We start from the raw sequence: 20,294 nt of genomic DNA on the forward strand, positions 1-20,294 counted from the left end.
ATGCTATGGGCAGGCCATGCACACTTGGCACATAGCAAGTACTAGGTAAGTATTTGTTGATTAAGTGAGTGAATGGTGAACTGAATTTTGTAATTACAAGGGTTAGCAAAACTACTAAATATTTATTTTTATTCTCAGCCCAAATGGCAGTTCCTCTGAGACAAGAGTTGCTGTGGTGTTTCCAGGTCACAGAAACCTGATAAAATTTACGTACTGATCATTACACGTTCTGAACCCAGATCCAAGCGTTTGCAATTGGGGAACAGCTTCCACCTTCCAAACTGCAGACAGTGGCGTCAATCAGCTCGTCCTTTCTGCGTCTCTCTTCCTCCCACTCGCCTTGGAAGCGCACCGGGGGGCGGACGAAGCGGGACGGCGAATCCGGCGCCTTCTGTCCCTCGCGCCCGCCGTAGTTCCCGGCCGCCGCGGGGGCGGCGCGCGGCCTTTTGAAAGTGAAGAGCGGTCGGGACGCAACGGCCGCTGCCGCCTGTGTGGTGGTGCGGGTTTCCGGCTGGGGCCTTTTGAGGACGACACGTACGTTTCTTCTGTCCTTACTCCGCGGCGTCGCTCCGCTTCCAAGTGGGCGCTTTCTTCCTCCCCTCGCTCGAGCGCGGGGCGCGGCGGCGGTTCCCGAGAGGAAGGCCCGGTGCTCGGCGGCGGGGACGCGGCGGGGACGCGCTGCCTCCCGGGCCGGGCTGCCGGCTCTGGGGCCTCCGCCAGCGTCCGGGCCTCGCCCGCTGCCTCTGCGCCTTTTGCGTCTCTTTTCTCACGAGCGCCAGTTTCTCTCCCATTCTTTCGGTTTCCCCTTTTCCGCCGCCATCCGCACCCGGCGTGGCCGGCAGAGTCCCGGGGCCTGGGCCTTCGGACAGCAGGTCCGCCGGTCCGCCTGCCGGCCTGCTAACGTTTGAGTACCGCTCCTTGCACAGCTCTTGGCTTCGAAAACTGTCTCCGGTCCTCCACGGAGCGTGGCGTGCCGCCCGGCCACGGCAGCACCGCTGCTAAGGCGGATCGTCCTCCAGGAAACCCACAGGCTGCGTCCCGTCTTCTAAGAACTGACTTGCCGTCTGCAGAACCTGTGAACAGCCAGCCCAGAGCTGTCGTTAAGACGTGCCTCAGACAACTGCGAGGGGCAGGGGCTCGGTACATGTGCGTGCACACGGCTTAAGCATGCAAGGTGTGGCAGTTCCCTGTGTCTCAAGAAAATGATGAAAAAATTCAGTGGTTTTTAGTTGGCAATGAGTCTTGCCAGGTCACTCTACTGGCCAGGGTTTTCAGCATCCGACTTTGCTAACCTCTTCTTACACGGATGCCCTGGTGGTCTTACCTACTCTCTTGGCCTTAGCGCCACCTCTGTGCTGTTATCTCACAAATTTGTCTTCAGCCATTGGATTCCAGACTTATATCCTAGGTACACAAATATGGCCATATATTTGACATTTCTACCTAGACGTTTAATGTGGCATGGAAAGGTGAATTTCTACTCTCAACAGTGCCCCTGTTTTTCTAGGTGCTCAGTTGAGAAAATGGAGCCATTCTTGACATAGTCCTAACCAGTCTGCTCATCAGGAAATCAGGATATTTTCTGCAAAAGGGATCATCATATATGTGGCCTTCTGTGTCTCTTTTCTTTCACTTAGCATGATATTTTCAAGGTTCATTTATGTTGTCTATATCAGTACCTTATTCCTTTTTTGACTGAATAATATTTCTTTGTGTACATATACCACATTTTGTTTATACATTTATCATCTATGTGGCTATTATGAAGAATGTTGTTTGCATAGACATTTTCCTGGATGGGAGAACTGTTTCCAACTTCTGGGATGTGTGAGAGGAAGACATTCTTTTTACCTTTTTGAACTAAGTGGGTTTTCTTTCATCAAGTGCATATATTATTTTGTGATTAATAACCCCTCCCCCCCAATTACTAATAGTACGAACACAGGTGAGTAACTACCTTTGGCTTTCACTTTTCTCACTATAAATAAAATTGGACAAAATATTTGTCGAGGTCTTTTTCAATTTTCAGAATTTGTGTTCTTATAAAAATGAGTGATGTTACAGGAATTTTTCTGTGTCAACAAGAGTTGTATTCTTTGTAACTGCAGTGTAACATTATTTTTATCATAGGACCTAGAGTGGTTGTTACAATGGAAGGAATTGATGATTTCAAGACACCAAGCAAATTATCTGATAAAAGGAAATCTGGTAAGACAGATGTAATGAGATGTTTCTTCATTGTTGTTACTACTAGAAAGGTCTTAGTGTTGTTTTAGTTTGTTCTTTTACTATCTTTCATGCATGGCTCTAGTGTAAGTCTCTTTTATAATGTTAATCTTAACAAGACTTATTTAATAGGACAGAGTTTGGTTACCTATGGACTAATTAACTCTAACAGCCTGGTGAAGAATCAGTTTAGCTTGAACCATTGAGGAATTGCTTTACATTTCTCCCTTCCTTACATGCTCTTATGAGGAAAAGATATTTTTTAAGGCAATTCAGTGAGAGGAGGAAAATCTTTTCAACAATTGGATCTCTATATCCAAAAAATGAATCTTGACTCTTAATTCACATTATATTAAAAATAGTTAAAATCAGCTTGGCATGGTGGTACACACCTGTGACTCCAGCAACTTGGGAGGCTGAGGCAGGAGGAGTGCTAGTTTGAGGCCAGCCTCAGCAACTTAAGAGTGACCGCCTGTCTCAAAATAAAAAATAAAAAGGACTGGTAAAGTAGCTCAGTGGTAAAGCACCACTGGGTTCAATGTCCAGTACTAACATTTTTTAAAAAATAATAAATAAGACTAAAATCAGCCACAGTGGCACAAGCCTGTAATCCTAGGTGCCCCAGCCCGCAGGACATCAACGGGTACCTGGAGCGGGGTGCTGGGATTGAAAGAGACAAGAGACACGAGAAATGGAGACAAGACAAAAGCCTGATCAAGTCTTGTTTATTAGAGGAATAAACAGTTAATACAAAGTACAGAAACCAATCAGAGTAAAGCGAGCGAAGGCAAGACTAGTCTCGCGCCAGAACTCCAATAAGGAAGTGTAATTGTCCAATCATGAAGCACCACGCAATCTAGTGTGATGCACCCGGTATAGTCTGACAGGTGTATAAACAGGTAATGGCACGCCCCGCCAGCATCTGGCAGGCGCCATCTTAGCTCAGCATGAGGCGTGGCAGGGGGCGTGACCATGAGTCAAAGCGCCTGACCATGAGCCAAGGCGCGTGACCTTGAGGCAAGGCAGGGCGCGTGACCTGCCGGCTCCGGACACCTAGGTAATTGGGAGGCTGAGGCAGGAAGATTTCAAGTTTGAGGACAGCCTTGGTCTTAGCAACACCCTGTCTCAAGTAAAATATGAAAAAGATTGGGGATGGGGCTGGGGTTGTGACTCAGTGGTAGATCACTTGCCTAGCATGTGTGAGTCGCTCAGCATTGCATATAAATAAGTAAATAAAATAAAAGTCCAGCAACAACTAAAATAAGGGGGAAAAATAAAGGGAGTTATAGCTCAGTGGTAGAGTGCCCCTGGATTCAATCTCCAGTACTGAATTAAAAAAAGTTTTAGTGGACACATCCGCCTTGCTCTCAGTATATTATATTTGATGTAACAAACACGCATCAGTTTGAGAAATATTCCTCCTGTTCCCGATTATTATAAATGGAAATTGAATTTTGTCAAGTACTTCTACTGAATCAGTTTTATTTTTTTAATCTGTTAATGTACCAAATTATTTTAATTTTCAAATGTTAAACCAGCATTTTATTCCTGGGGTAAAGCCACTTTGGTCAAGATGTATTTTATCTATTGGTGACTTGATTTGCTGACATTTGCTGTATTCATGCTCACCTCAGCCTCCCAAGTAGTTGGGATTACAGGTGTGTGCCACAACTCCCAGTTTATAGGAAGATTTTAACTGGTTTCACAGTTAATAAATATAGTACTATTCAAGTTATCTGTTTTTTTTTTTTCTTTGTGAACTTTATTAGCATATTTTGAGGAATTTGTCCATTACTTCTAAATATTCAAATTATTGGCATAAAGTTATTTTTGATATACCCTGATTACCCTTCTGTCCTTTTTGGTGTCTGATGCTGGTATTTTATGTGTTTTTTTTTTTTTTTTTTTTTTTTTTAAATCAGTTTGACTTGAGGTTCTTCTGTTTTGGTGAATGTTGCACGTATGTGAAAAGGTCATATTTCATCTGTTGCTGGGTGCAGTGTTGCATACATGTCAATTAGGTTAATCCATTTGACCTGTTTGTTTTATTCAGGTCCTTTGTATCCCTACTGATTTTTTTCTGTATTTTCTCTTAATTACTGAGAGAGGAATGTTAAAGTCTTCAACTACAATTATGGATTTGTCTGGATTTTTCTTCCCTTCAGTTCTGTTACTTTTTGCTTCATGTATTTTGAAGCTTTGTTGTTAAGTACTTAACACATTTAGGATAGTTATTTCTTTTGATGAATTTACCACTTAACTATTACAAAATGCCTTTCTTTATCCTGAGTGATACTTGGTTTTGAAGCCCATTTTATGTGATATTAACAGAGCCATCCAGCTTTATTTTGATTGTTTGAATGGCATGTTTTCCAACCTTTTATTTGTTTTTATATTTAAAAGTGAGTTTACTGTAAATATCATGCAGTTTTGTTTCTATTCATTCTGACAACTTCTGCCTTTAGTTGGATTAGTTCATCATTAGCCACATGTGGCTATTTAAATTTGGATTCAAATTAATCATAATTAAGTAAAATCACCATTTAGTTCCTCATTTGTATTAGCCACACTTCTAGTCTAAGTAACCACATTTGGGTAATGGCTTCTGTACTGAACACATAAATACAGAATATGTTTCTTGTGGCAGAGATGATTGGATAACAATTTAGACCATTTACACTTAATAAATTATGGTGGAATTTAAATTTGCTATTTTGTTATTGCCCCATAGCTCACTGGCTCCCCCCCCCCCCCCCCCCCCCCCCCCCGCTTCATTTTTGGTAGTTTTGTTGCTGTATCTTGAGAGTCTGTTCACCTTTCTTAGACTCAAAGGTGATTTTTCTTATCTGTTGTATTTTTCATTCTTCAAGTTTTCTTTACATCATTAAGCACGTTTTTAAGATTTATATGTTTAAGATTTCTTGTCAGTTAATTCTACCATCCCTGTCATTTGATGGTATGTTTCTGTTGGTTTATTTTTGTCCTGGTGTGGGGCATATTTCCTTGCTTCTTTCATGGTTGGTAATTTTTTTATATTTTACATCATTAAGTGCTGGACTTTGTTATTCTTTCGGAGTGTTTGATTTCATTAAGGTCTAAAGTTAACTTACCTGCATGTTAGTCTATTCCTTTTGGGACTTGCTTTTAAGATTTTTGATAGATTTTTTTATGTTGGGCTAAAAGTTAGCTGTTCTTCCAAGTTGTGACCAGGGTTACCACATTCTGACTGATGGTAAAGTGAACTTATTCCTAGACTTGTGTGATTTCCAGTAATTATTTAGCTTGTTACTTTCCTGGTTTTGGGGATCTTAACCATTGTGTGTGCAGATGAGTACTTAGCCAAGCACTCAGTGGGAGAGCTTTCCAGATCTTCAGAGCACTCGTTTTCCAGCTCCCTCCTCTTCAGTTCTCTGCTCTACAAATTCTAGTCACCTAGCCTCTTTGATCTCTTTCCCCTTAGTTGACAAGACTGCCAACCTGTTTTCCTTTATGTTGCAGCCTGTAAACTGCCTTTATGCAGAAAGTTAGGGCAATGATACAGGGCTCACTTCTTTTGTTTCTCTTCTGTTGGAGAACACAGACCTAATTTGCTTGTTGTTATGTCTAAAAAACCATTATATTGTGCCAGGTGTTCCAGTTGTTCATGGTGAGAGGGTAATTTCAAGCAGTTAATAGTTCATGAGCAGAAGTAGAACTCCTTTATCACATCTTTTTAAAGACTATAATGCTCTGGAATGTATACTATAATTAGGCTTCTGATGATGATCACTTAGGGTTGTATGCTTTTTTTTAGTCTTTTTTTTTTTTTGCAGTCACAAAAACAAAACACATTCTGGGCATGGTGATGCATGCCTGTAATCCCAGCGACTAGGGAGGCTAAGTTCAAGGCCAGCCTGAACAACTCAGATCTCAAAATGAAACATAAAAGGGCTTGGGATTTATAGCTCAGTGGTAGAGCACCCCTGGGTTCAACCCTCAGTGCCAAAAAAAAAAAAAAAAGAAAGAAAGAAAAAAGAAATGCCCAATATTCAAATATTCAAATGTTGTGATGCAAGGGTTCAGGAAACATTTGTAAAAGGGCAGTTGGTACATAGTTTCGACCTAGAAGGCCACACAGGAACTCTGTTGTATGTTCTTTATTTTTTAACAATACTTTAAAAATGTGAAAACAATTCATTCTTAGTCTGTGGGCTATACAGAAACAGGCCATTTACTGACATCTGCTTCAGGGTTAGTGTTGTACAGAATTTTAAAAGTAGGCTTGGTCAAAGGGTGTCCATTTAAGATTAGGGTAGATAACTATAATTGCTCTCCAAAAGGATTATGCCAATTAGTAGTCTTAATGACAGTATTTTTGAAACATTAGGATGCTTTTGTTAGGTATTTTCAAATACTAATTGTTTTTTTTTGTTTCTCTTTCTGACATTTAGTGTTATGTTCAACTCCATGTATAAATATTCCTGCCTCTCCATTTATGCAGAAGCTTGGCTTTGGGACTGGGGTAAATGTTTACCTAATGAAAAGGTGAGTGTAAAATTTCAGGTTAGCCTTTCACATGGAACTCAGAAACAAAGACGGAATATGAAAATTCAAGTATGTGGCTTTGGGGTATGCCTCTTGTCCTGCCCGACTGCTGTATTCCAGTCCCCAGAATGCAATAACTTCCAGCACTCTTGCCTGGTATACTTTTCTTGTAACTTCCTCCTGATGAATTATTGAAGAGGAAGTAGTTTACCTTATAATTTTTCCTTGGCTTCTATAAGAAGGGGAAGTGGCAGAGGAACAGTTTCCTTTGTGGTATTAACATAAGATTCTCAGTAAGTAAACTTCAAAGAGGAAGCCATTAGTTGAAAATGATAGTGACTGATACTTCCTCTATCTGGTGAGTTGCCTTCCCAAAATCTTTCCTTCTAAAAGAAGTCAAAAGGGTTTTCTTTCTTATGGCATTGTTATCAAAAGGAGGAAATATATGATTTTAAAGTAGGAAGATTGTGTTAGAAAAATTGAAGTAATTGAATAAGTATGGTGCTAATTATTAATAATATAGATGTCAACAGTTTGTGTGTGTGTGTGTCTGTGTGTGTTTTACTGGGGATTGAACCCCCACAAGGTGCTCTACCACTGAGGTACCTATATCCCCAGCTTTTTTCTTTTTTTTTTTTTTAATTTTGAGACAGTCACTAAGTTGCCTAGGTAGGCATTGAACTTGTAGTCCTCCTGCCTTAGCCTCCTCAGTTATTGGGATTACAGGCGAGTGCCACTGTACCTGGCAACAGTTTTTTTTTTTTTTTTCCCCAAAATTGTTTCTTTTAGTCATTACTTTTTATCTAGTTTCATATTGAAGTGGCAGATGACTCAGTTAATATGTATTCCTTAATGTATTCTTGGAATCAGCCTGATTAGTCCGGCCTTTCTTAGGCTATCTTAGCATCGTCTACATTTATATTGTTTCCAAACAGAAATGCTTTCTTTAATAAGAGGCTAATGAATTGAGAATATTCTAGCAATTACATACGAGTGGGTATTCCTGAAGCATTTCTTGTTTGGGAATAATTTTCCTCCAGAATTTTGAGACTGTCAGTCACCAACATTGCTTTTTAGTTATAGTGTTGCTGCTGAGAGTTGTGAAGCCTTTCTGATTGCTGATTGCTTTTCATGTTTTATGTCATCTGTCTCTCCTCCTCTCCCAGATCTTTTTGATCTGATGGTTGCCATTATCCTGAAATATGACAATGGCATGTCTTTGTGTGTGCCTCTTGGCATTTGATAGTTCCTGTTCTTAAATTTTTAGAATTAAAAAAAGAATTGTTGATGATTTTCAACCTTTTTTCTCTATTTTTTACTTCAAATCCTATTATTTGGATATTGAACTTACTGGACTCATTTCTAACCTATTTTTTGTGTGGTTGTCTTGTCTTTTGCTGTTTTCTTGGAGATTTCCCAAATTGTGTCTTCCAAGGTTTTGGTTGAATTTTTCAGTTTTTAAATCTTGTTTTTAATTACCTTTCTTAAAAATAATACCCAAGTCTTTTGAGGCTGTAGACGTGTTGTATATCTTGATCTGGATATATCAGTAACAGATGTGTACACATGTAAAAACTCATTGAGCATTTAGTATACCTATGGCTATTAGTTACTACCCTGTTCCTACATGATTCTCATGTTTTCAACTGTTAGTAAACCAAAGGCTGAAGACCCTCTGTTTTACCTCCTCCCCAAGCAGGTCTCTAGAAGTCGGGTTGGGGCCTGCCCAGTGGTACAGACTTGGGACTGGTATATAGGAATCCACCTGCTTTTTACGTATGTTTCAAGCAGTTCACTGGGCCTTTTAGGTCAATTGCTTTCATCTGCTTTTTAGCTTCTGAAATTGTATTGCTCTTGTCTCCTCTACTATTATTTCCATTCTCGTATATGTCTTAAAACAGCTATTTGCTATGATTTTAGAGGATTTGGAAAGGATAAAAGTATATGTATATGTTTGTTGGTACTGGGGATTGAACCACTGAGCCTCATCCCTAGCCTTTTTTATTTTTTATTTTGAGAAAGGGTCTTGCTAAGTTGCTTAGGGCCTCACTAAGTTGCTGAGGCTGGCCTTAAACTTACAATCCTCCTGCCTCATCCTCCAGTCACTGGGATTACAGGCATGTGCTACTATATGTATACATTGAAGCTATAATTTTAATCCAGAAGTCTATATTTCTTAATGTTAAGTCGAGTTTGAATTCCTAAGATATCCAACATATTTTGATTATTAAATAAATTGATTGTTAATATTTGCTAGGAATTTTTGTTCCGTAAGTATATGAGTGAAGTTGGTTGTGATTTTCCTTTTCCTGCACTCCCTTTTTGATTTTTTTTAAAAATGAAAGTTATACTAGACTTAGAGTTCCTTTTATTTTCCATTTTCTGAGGAATAGTTTGTATGAGATTGAACAGCAGATTTCTTGAGAGTTTAGTAAAGTCACTTATAGAATCATCTATGCCTTTTATTTCTTGTAGGAAGATTTTAAACTATTGAGTAAAATTTTTGTATATCTGTAGTCATGTTCCCATTTTTATTTGCAGTATTATTTATGCTTCCTTTTATTTATTTTTCCTTGCATAATCTCATCAGAAATTTGTTTTATTATTTTTATGAACCAATTTTTAGCTTAGCCAAGTATTTTATTCAGATTTTATAAATCAGTTCTTGTTATTCTGTAGATCAGAGTAAGTATGGAAAAGGAAAGGATGGACTTTCTCACTAGATTCTAAACATTCAAGAGCTACGGGGTAACCCTGAAACTTGAAAAATGGCTGTTTTTTTTTTTTTAAACCTTATAATGATATGGAAGAGGTTTCCACTCAAATGCTGCTGTCATTTAAAACTGGAAGTTTAGCTGGGCACAGCAGTGCATGCTGGTAGTCCCAGTGGCTCTGGGGGCCAAGGTAGGAGGATTGCAAGTTCAAAGCCAGCCTCAGTAACTTAGCAAGGCTCTAAGCAACTCAGAGAGACCCTGTCTCTAAATAAAATATTTAAAAAAAGGGCTGGATATGTGGCTCAGTGGTAAAGCATCCTTGGGTTCAATCCCTGGTACCTCAAAAAAAAAAAAAAAAAAAAAAAAATCCTGGAAGTTTAAAAACAATTTAGATGAACTTATAGATAATATGTATTTATGAATTAAGAAATCTTATGGTTCTTTTGGGTACAGGATTTTCAGTTAAGCAAAGTTATGCAATGCAGGGCTCTGCCTGTGAGAGTACAAAGCTAACTGTATCTTTGGTTCAGTCTCTATTCTTTTTTCTCTCTTTTTTGGTACTGGGATGGAACCAGGGCTGCTCTTCCTGAGCTACATCTCAGGCCCTTTTTATTTTTTGACACAGGGTCTTACTAAGTTGCCCAGGCTGGCCTGGAGCTTGGGAGCCACCTCCTCAGCCTCTGAACTGGGATTACAGGTGTGCACCCCCATGCCTGGCTACATCCCTTCCCCTTTGCTGAGGCCGAGAGCCCAGGTCCTCACACATGGTAGGCAAGTGCTGCACTACTGAGCCACCATTGCAGCCCAGTCTGTTGTTTTATGTTCTTATGGTGAAAACTTTTGTCTCGAACCTTTGAAACCCTTTCATTAGCCTTTGTGTCCTTATGCTGCATGTTTTCACTTTCATGATTCTCTTCACTAATAAATGCCTAACTTACCAAGTAAGCCTCTCCCTTTGTTTTGCCTATTTATTTAGCCTTTAACTATTTACACCTTAAATACTCTGAACATGGATGAATCTTTCTAGGAAAATAAAAAATTTATATTTTTCTCATTTTTATGTTTCTTATTCTCTCTTAAGTATGTCTTTGAGCATATGAGACATATAAATTGATCTGTGTAGAAGTACAATATTCGTTGGTGAAGAATAGCATTCTATTCTTTGGGTGATAATATATGGGTCAAGTGTTTTTTTTATCTCTTTAAGTTAAATTTCTTAAGGTTTACTGTTTATTATTTTATTCTGTAACTCAGCTCTGATTCATATAAATGCTTAATAAGTATTTGGTTGTATGGTATGCTAGAAGAGAAAAAATAGAAAATAGTATAGTAGTTTTCAAGTTTAAAATGTGTGTGCGTATATATATATATATACACATTTTATTATTATTATTATTGTTATTATTATTATTATTATTATTATTATTATTATTATTTTGGTATTGGGAATTGAACCCAGGGACACTCTACCACTGAGCCACATCCTCTGCCCTTTCTCTTTTTTATTTGAGACAAGGTTTCACTAAATTGCTTTGGGCCTTGCTAAGTTGCTGAAGCTGGCTTTGAACTTGAGATCCTCCCCAGTTGTGGGATTATAGGCATGTGCCTAGCTTAAAATTTATAATTTTACATAGTTTGTAACAGTCCATCCTTATCCTTCTCTTTTTATTCCATCTCTGCATATAGACATCAGATTTCTCTCATCTTATGTTCCAGTTGCAAAAGACAAGTAGCAGAGGCATTGACAGTCTAAAATACTTTAAGTATTTTTTAAAAACAATTACTGTTAGGTCTCTTTCAAAATTTGAAAGTTCTTGTATGAAAGTGTATTGTTGTCTTTATTCATTTTCATACTATTTTTTTTATTAGTATATACACATATGTGTGTATATATTTATTTACTTACTTATTTTAGATCTCCAAGAGGTTTGTCTCATTCTCCTTGGGCTGTGAAAAAGATTAATCCCATATGTAGTGATGATTATCGGAGTATATATCAAAAGAGACTAACTGATGAGGCTAAGATTTTGAAAAACCTTCATCATCCAAAACATTGTAGGTAAGTTTTAAACTCATTTGTTACCTGTTTGTAAAATAATGTTGTTCTGGTTTCACTAGTAAAAATGAAGAGATTTGGGCTAGAGATTGTTAGGAATCAAATTAATTGGAAAGTCTTAAAAAAAGTTCTTGCCTAGTGCAGTGGCACATACCCTGTGCTACTCTGGAGGCTGAAGTAGGAGGATTGCAAGTTTGAGGTCAGCCTGGGCAACTTAGTGAGAATTTGTCTTAAAATAAAAAGGGTTGGAGATGTAGCTTAGTGGTATAGAACCCCCTGGATTGAAAGAAAGAAAAAAAATCTCATAAAAATACTTTAGATATTGAAGTATAAATTTAAACTTCATGAGGATATAGTCATATGGTGCTGTTCTATTAAAATGATCTTCCTTTAAATAATTTCCTGCTTTCATTTTGCATTCTTAGTACAAAATCATTCTACTTAGGCACAGAGTATAAAAATATTTTAATTTGTGGTACTAGTGGCAAACACTGGAGGCATTTAAAATTTTTTCTACTGAATTAGTTTTGTAAATAATGCCTGTTTGATCCTATGCTCGTTAGTATTAGCCCACATTCATGCTTTCGGTCACAGTGCTGTATAAAAGACATGTCCTGTTTTCTCGAGGTTATCGTGCTTTTACTGAAGCCAATGATGGCAGTCTGTGCCTTGCTATGGAGTATGGAGGTGAAAAGTCTCTAAATGATTTAATAGAAGAGCGAAATAAAGATAGCCAAGATGCTTTTCCAGCACCTATAATTTTAAAAGTTGCTTTGAACATGGCAAGAGGGCTAAAGGTAACTATAACATTGTATTTTATCTAACCCTAACCCTTAAGTTAAAATCTGTATAGAGGTCTTATATTGCAGAGCTTACTGTTTCTTTATTTTGATCAGGAAAGTATTGTTTAGGGACCCCCACATATGCCTGAAATAACTTGAGACCAGGTTGTTTTGCAATAGAGATCATGTTAGACTTAGTTAAATGGATCATTAACATAAATTTAGTAATTATTCCTAGGGGCATAGCCTTACCCATGTTGATGTAAGCAAACCCCCATGGATTATTTTGTGGGGTGTCAAGTTTTGAATATCATGGGTATTATACCTGTAGGTTCAATGAAGGAAACTGTCAGTCTTGTGCAAAGAAATTATTGTGCTTTTGGATAAAAAATTCTGTATACTAATCCACTTACACAGAAGTAACATTGGCTCCAGAAAACTATTGGGTGAATGGAAACTGGATCAGGTAATGATGATAGTGATGCAAAGTTGCATGTTAAAAGTTCAAATGAATTGATTGATGAAACAGATTAGGAAAAAAAGCAATGTTTCTAAATATACATATTCTAATACCTTATAAACTAATTTTAAATAGGATAAATTTAAAGTCTGAATTTAGTAATGATTTTTAATGTGTATAAATAATGGAACTAATAAATCACAGAGTAAATATACTTGGGTCTGTTCATCGTGTGATGGATTGCATTTAAATTAAGCATGTAAATGTTCTTGTGTAAAGAGCACATCTACACCAAGAACCATCTCATTTCTAAGCTGGGCTCATAGAGAAATGCTCAAATACTGAAGAATGAACAAATAACTATTTTGCAGGACATTTTAAAATGTATTACTTGCCAAATACAAAAAGGAGTTAATGTGTAAAACGAAATGTAGTCTTAGATTACATTTCTGCTTCCACTTCTGCTTCTGAATTATGTGGTCCTAAGTCATTTCTTCATTAACTCAATAATTTCAGCTGGACACAGTGGTGCATGCCTGTAGTCCTGGCTAACCAGGAGACTAAGATAGCCTCTGCAACTTAGTGAGAACCTGTCTCAAAACTAAATATTTTTGAAAAGGGTTGGGGATTTAGTTTAGTGGTAGAGCATTCCTAAGTTAATTCCCATTACCGAAAAAACAAACAACAATTTGAGGAAAGATTGTGAAAGATTCCAAAATTATTTCTAAAATAGTAGCCTCAAGTAAAATTGAAATATATTTGGAAAATTGCAGTAGCACCTTCTGATATATAAATTCATAAAATGAGTTTGAAAATACAGTTAACATATATATAATTAGACTTCTATCTTTAAGAAATCTTTTAGATAATATGGGATGTTTCCTTCTCTGGCTCCAAATAATTAGAAATGATGGTCAGATAGGTTTATAGTTTAGGAAGGGAGTTCAAGTCATTAGTTCTATTTAAAGGTTATTTATTTTTTAAAATTTATTTTCTTGTGGTGCTGAGGATTGAACCCATGACCTTGTGAATGCTAGGCAAGTGCTGTACCACCAAACTACATTTCCAGTCCTGAAGTTTATTGGAAGGTTATATATGTCGATTAAGTTGTACTTCTGCTCATATGTGTTAAATTTTTTACAATTTTAGTATCTGCACCAAGAAAAGAAACTGCTTCATGGAGACATAAAGTCTTCAAATGTTGTAATTAAAGGTGATTTTGAAACAATTAAAATCTGTGATGTTGGAGTCTCTCTACACTGGATGAAAATATGACTGGTAAATAATATTATTTAAAATTTTTTGGACAACTTTAAAATTTTTGATTTTATATGTAAAAATATATAGTAAGTTCACATGGTTCAAAGATTTAAACTTTTGAAAATATGTAATTTTTCTATTTTCTAATTCACTTTGACTTAGCCTCCAATTCCTTCCCTTACCACATAAACAGCATTAATTATTGACTTTATTATTAGCTTATGTTTTACTGAAGATAGGTTGGGAAAGATTTCTAATGTGGATTGAGATTTTTAAAACGTAAACATCTGGAAATGAAAAATAAATTTTAATAAGGTTTTTGAAGGGAACTCTCAGCAGTAAAGTGATGATATTTGGGAAACTGCATGAAGAAATTGGAGTGGAACTAGGAAAGAGGGATGTTAATATAAACCAGTCTTCTGCTTTCTGCTTTTTGGCCCAGCTCAACCCATTCTTCCCTCATTATTGTAAATATGATCATTCTCAGAAATTTAAAGATATGTTCTTGGTGAGAATCAAGTGCCAGACTTAAGAGAATGCCTCTTTTATATGAATATTAATTAAAACGATGGTCCATGAATGCTTTTTAGATCATATGTAAACCTTAATTTCTAGCAGAAGTCAAAGTTTACAAATTGAGGGCAAAAGCCAGAATAGAGTGACTATATGATATCTATAATTGATAAAAATAGAATTGTCCTGAACCCCTTATGCTAAATACTACAACAAAATCAAAACTTTGGGAAATAAAGAAATTCTTCAAATGTAATAAAAATGAGATTTTTTTTAGTGTAATATTCTCAAAACTGAAGAGATCAGACAAAAACTAAGATGTAAAAGATCTGAGTAATATGATTGAACTCTCTGCATTAGTGTATTTATTAAAATTGCCAGATGGCACACACCTGTAGTTCTAGCAATGCCTGTATTCCAGTGACTCAGGAGGATGAGGCAAGTTCTAGGGCGGCCTCAGCAACTTGGTGAGAGGCTGTTTTAAAAAGCAGAAAGGACTGGGGTGGAGCTCGGCGGTTGAGCAGCCCCTAGGTTCGTCCCTAGTGCAGCGGTGGGGGGAAATTAATATTTATTAAATTGGCCATGTATTATTAGGTCACAAAAGAAAACTGCAGATTATAAAAGTAGTTTAGTAGTTGACATGTATTGATGTCAGTGCTGTAAATATAGAAATATGTAGCAAAATAAGAAATAAAAACTCCTAATTATTTTATGAATTTAAAACGTGTAAATAATTTTTGGCTGAAAGGAAAAATCAAATTCCACTTAGAAAATACTCAAAAAATAAGAATTACAACAAATCAAAACCTAGTTAAGATACTGTTCAGACATAGCCAGGAAAATACTGTGAAAGAATGAGGAGGAGATGTTTAAAAGTTTTATAAAGCTGGGCACAGTGGTGCTTGCCTGGGGCAGCTCCTGGAGAAGCTGAGGTAGGCAGATTCCCAGTTCAAGGTCACCTGTGCAACAGCTAGACCCTGCCTCAAAATTTTAAAAAGGACTGGAAATGTAACTCAGTGGGGGAGTGCTCCGGGGTTTGATTCCCAGTACTGCCAAAAAGAAGAAAAAGAGAAAAATGGTTTTGTAGAGCTAGAGTTATTAAAGCAGTGATATACATCCAAAATGGGCAGAAATCTAGTCAGGAAATAGTTTCCAGAATTTTGTGACAAAGTTGCCATTTTTGTATTAGGAAGAGGTAGTTTAACCAATAAATGATGTTATCTGGACATTTTAGAAAAAATACAGCTGTTTTCTGTCTTCACATTTTAATCCTCACAATTGAAGATTGGGTAAAAAAAAAAAAACAGTAGGAAAAATTGTAGATAAATATTTCACTGCTGTTGGGTTTGGGGAGGACTTTAAATAGGATACCAAAGCAATAAACTATTAAGGAAAAACCATGATTACTCCTCTAATTTAAAGAAAAAAGTTTCTGTGTGTGGCTATATGGGGAGAACAGGGAGATTAAGACACTACAAACAGAAAATAATGTATAAAAGATTAATATTTCTAATGCATTAAGAATTATTGCTAATCAGTGAGAAATAGATGGAAGTCTTATAAATAGACTTGAGAAATGAAAAAATTAAAATGGCAATTAGGAAACTATATTTGATGGTAGTAATTTTTTAAAAGCAAGATTAAATGACAGTGAGCCTAGTGAATCACTGTTAACATTTATCATACCTATTTAAATTACCTATTAATGTTTCTCTAATTCTGTTAGACTTGTAAGCTCTAAGAACATGGAACCTTGTGGTTGTTTTTTCCGCTGTAGTGTCCTTGACTCCAAGGATAGTGCCTTACTGGTAAATACCCTGTCAAAGGAATAACAATATTGGTCTGATCAGCAGTGTAGGGTAATGTGTCCTCATGCACTGTAGATGCTGCTGCTGGTACATCATTCAGCTCAGGCAAGTTTTGCTGTGGTAAAGTAGACCTCAAAAACCTCTGTGACTTAAAACAACCGAGGTTTATTCCTCAAGCTGCATGCCTCTCAGGGAGATGGCACTTACCCCAGATGGATGTCAGGAAAGTTCTCCCTGAACAAACAATGCGGAAGCTTGGAACTGTGGGATGAGTAGAAACTTTAGTTACATCAGTTTTCAATTTGGACCTTGAGAGCTTGTTTGGAGGTTCTAGTAGGGGAGCCCAGCTGCTCATGTGTATACCCTTGACTGAGAACAATCCTCTTCCACCAGAGTGTACCCAGTACGAGGGAGGAAGGGGTCACCCACCTAACAGACAGATTAACCAAATCAATCTTGGGATCCATGGGTTTTTTTTTTCCTATTTTTGAAAGTAAATTTTACATTAACTCATTTTGTTTTCACTCTATCCATATTTGTGAAGAAAGGGAGTTTATATTAATCAAATATTGAAAAATTCCATTTTTTAAATATACTTTAATATTACCTAGTGAATATTGTCTGTTACTTTGAATTTTTTCTAGTTGTAGAAGTAAAGCTTTTCAATATGAAAAGGAAAATTTACAACATTACAAATAAATCAGAATGTTTGTGGGCCACATGGAATTAATTTAGAAACTACCAAGATATCTAGGAAAACCTCAAATATTTGGAAGTTTAACATCAAAAATTTAAATAACCTACAGGTCAAAGAAAACAATGAGGGCAATTGGAGAGTATTTTGAATTACATAATAAGGAAAGACAACATTAAAATATGTGAGGAAAAAACTAAGAAGGGTCTAAAGGGAAATCTGTAGCTGTTAGTGACTACAGTAAAAAAAAAAAAAGTTCTAAATCAATCACCTGTGTTCACTTGCAAGCCAGAAAAGAGCAAAACAGATCCAAAGTAGGCTAAAGAAGGGGAATAAGAAAGGTATGAGCAGGAATCAGAAGAAAAAACAAACACTAGAAAATATTAATAAAGCCTAAAGCTGGTTCATGGAAAAGATAATAATAGTTATAAATCCTTATAGATTAATCAGGAAAAAAGAGAAACAATGTCAGGAATGAAAAAGAATTACAGCTACAGATTCTACAAACAATTAAAGAATAATAAGACAAAGTTTATGCCACTAAATTTGACAACTTAAAAGAACAATTGCCTTGAAAAAAATATAATTAGAAAAAATTGATACAGGAAGAAAATGGGGAATCCAATAGCCCTATATCTATTAAAGAGACATTCCCACAAAGAAAACTTGAGGTAGGTGTTTCTGCTGATTTCTTTTAAACATCCAAGAAATCTATAAAACGACTAGAAAAAGTGAAGTTGGCTATTATATTTCTGTGTATTAGTAGTAAAGCATCAGTAAATAAAGCATAAGTGAGATAATTAAATAATGTATAACTAAATGGAGAAATATCACGATTGTAGACTGGAACCTCAATACTTTTGAGATATTAATTCTTCCCAAATTGACATAGAGATTCATTCTATTCCCAGTCAGAATTATGGATGTCTTTTTCTTTGAAATTGATGAATCGATTCTAAAATTAAATAGAAATGTGAGTGAACCTGTGTCATTCCTGAGCAGAAGCTTTAAGAGCCAATGTGGACTTGACCCTTTCCCTATTTTCTGACTTAGCAGTTGCGAAAACATCAAAGTGAAACTTCATCCTCAGTCTTATGACAGCAAGTTCACAAAACGAAAAACCTGAAAAACCTGAGGCCCATTAAGGATCCTTGAAGGCCAACAGCTCGCATGTCTCTGAATTCAGAGGAGGCACTAGAGTCTGGCTTTTGAATTCAGTCTGGCTCTAGAGTCTGAAATCTTGTCATCCACAACCTATTTATATTTCTACCACTTTCTAAGAGAATTGTTTCCCTCTGTCCTTGACAACTTACCACTTTGAGTGTTTACCATTCTGATACAGGGAAAGTACTTTATCAACGAAGTTGAATGTATTTTCATGTTTGCTGGGTATTTGATTATCCTGTGAACTCCCCATCCAAACTATTTGCCCATTTTTCTTTGTGTTGCTTAGGAATTTCTAATGCTTGCTCTCATAACTTTTTTACTTGCATTTTGCTTATTTCAGTGACTGATCCTGAGGCCTGTTACATTGGTACTGAGCCTTGGAAGCCCAAGGAAGCTTTGGAGGAAAATGGCATCATTACTGATAAGGCAGACATATTTGCATATGGCCTTACTCTGTGGGAAATGATGACTTTATCTATTCCACACTTTAATTTTTATGATGATGATGATGATGAAGGTAAGTTTTGTTTTATTATTGTTGTTTTTTCAGTTCTAGGGATCCAACCCAGGGCCTTGCACATGCTAGATAAATGCTCTACCACTAAACTACATCCCCAGACTAGTGGTATGAATAGAACATAAATCCCAGTCTCTTCACTTCACATTGAAGATTAGCTTATACAATTATATCTTTACATTAAGATATATTTTTTTAAAAGGCAAGTTGGTTTGACTTAGAAGACAGTTTGTAAGGTACAGAGTACATTAATACTGGTGATTAATTTGGTTAGATATAATGTTATATAAGTGAGAATTAGATTGATGGAAAATAAGTAAATAAATTTAGGTAGGTCTAGAGAAACAAAGTTACCTTAAAAACTCCCCTTGTTTGAGAAAAAAAATATTGAAAATGTGTCATAGGCGGAGTTATGAGTGGGTAGCCTAAAAATCTAAGATAGTAGTAATCTACTCAGTGGCAAGATGAATGAGAGATTGCCTGTGGTACAATGGAAAGCACACTGGTCTTACTCAAGAAGGTAAGCTATTAAGCTTTTCCATGACCTTAAATAGTTAAGCTTATTTCAATCTCTTAATTCCTTTGCGAGTAGATAAAACTTTTGATGAAAGTGACTTCAATGATGAGGCATATTATGCAGCATTGGGAACCAGGCCCACCTATTAATATGGAAGAACTGGATGAATCCTACCAGAAAGTAATTGAACTCTTCTCTGTATGCACTAATGAAGATCCTAAAGATCGTCCTTCTGCTGCACAAATTGTTGAAGCTTTAGAACTAGAAGGCCAGTGATCATATTCATGACTATCTCACAATGATGTATGATTTGTGTATATAACTGTTCTCTTTGTTTGGATACATTGTTACTGCGATAATCTAGTTACTAGACTCTGGAAGAGGCCTCTTGTAGGACATAGTATTATTAACATTTGAATAACTTCTTAAGGCTATTCTTTTATATTTGTATGATAAGCACTTGGTATTATACTGGATTTTCTGTGAAGTTTAAAAAACTAGCTATGCAGGCACTTAGATGTTGCTCATACAGAGTTAAAACACTAGCTATATGTTGTAAACTAATATTAATTTGAATTGAGTGACCATACTTTTATTAGTGATTTTCTTATTTTCTCTTTTTGTGGATTAAATTAGCACTTTATACAGCACAAAAGCCTTCATTTGCTTCTATTTCTTTGGCTGATTGTACTTACTAAATAGTCACTAGAACTTGAAGAAATGACTCAATAGAGTAGCTCGTTGGGTAATTTGACTCTTTGACTTGTCTTGCTGTCTTGTATCTCCCCAATTTTAGTTGTTTGCTTTAATTTACTAAATGTGTTTTCTGTACCAAGACTCATTTTTTAATTTTTATTTATTAATCTGTATTGCTTTCAAAGTAGTGGTATTAAAAATAATAGAACTTAAATAGGACAATACAAAATAAAGGACAGTTTTTGTACCAAATGTCTCAGCATTATCTTTCTTACTTTATACTCAATTGATTTTCATGTTGTCGTTAAACTGCTTGAGTGAATGTGAGAATGCTTCTTTTCCTTTCTCTTTTAAACAACT

At 36.4% G+C, this 20,294-nt stretch overlaps 1 pseudogene across 1 annotated transcript; it reads left to right on the forward strand.

Moving 5' to 3' along the window:
• The first annotated feature begins 334 nt into the window (after positions 1-334).
• Positions 335-19,820, forward strand: LOC306662703 (lymphokine-activated killer T-cell-originated protein kinase-like; annotated as a pseudogene). The gene is made up of 8 exons (XR_013766646.1): positions 335-534; positions 2,131-2,208; positions 6,657-6,750; positions 11,380-11,523; positions 12,148-12,317; positions 13,912-14,040; positions 18,545-18,721; positions 19,314-19,820. The product of XR_013766646.1 is annotated as a lymphokine-activated killer T-cell-originated protein kinase-like (transcript).
• The last annotated feature ends 474 nt before the right edge of the window (positions 19,821-20,294 follow it).

The sequence above is a fragment of the Sciurus vulgaris genome (assembly GCF_902686455.1).
Source record: "Sciurus vulgaris genome assembly, chromosome: 5".
NCBI lineage: Eukaryota > Metazoa > Chordata > Mammalia > Rodentia > Sciuridae > Sciurus > Sciurus vulgaris.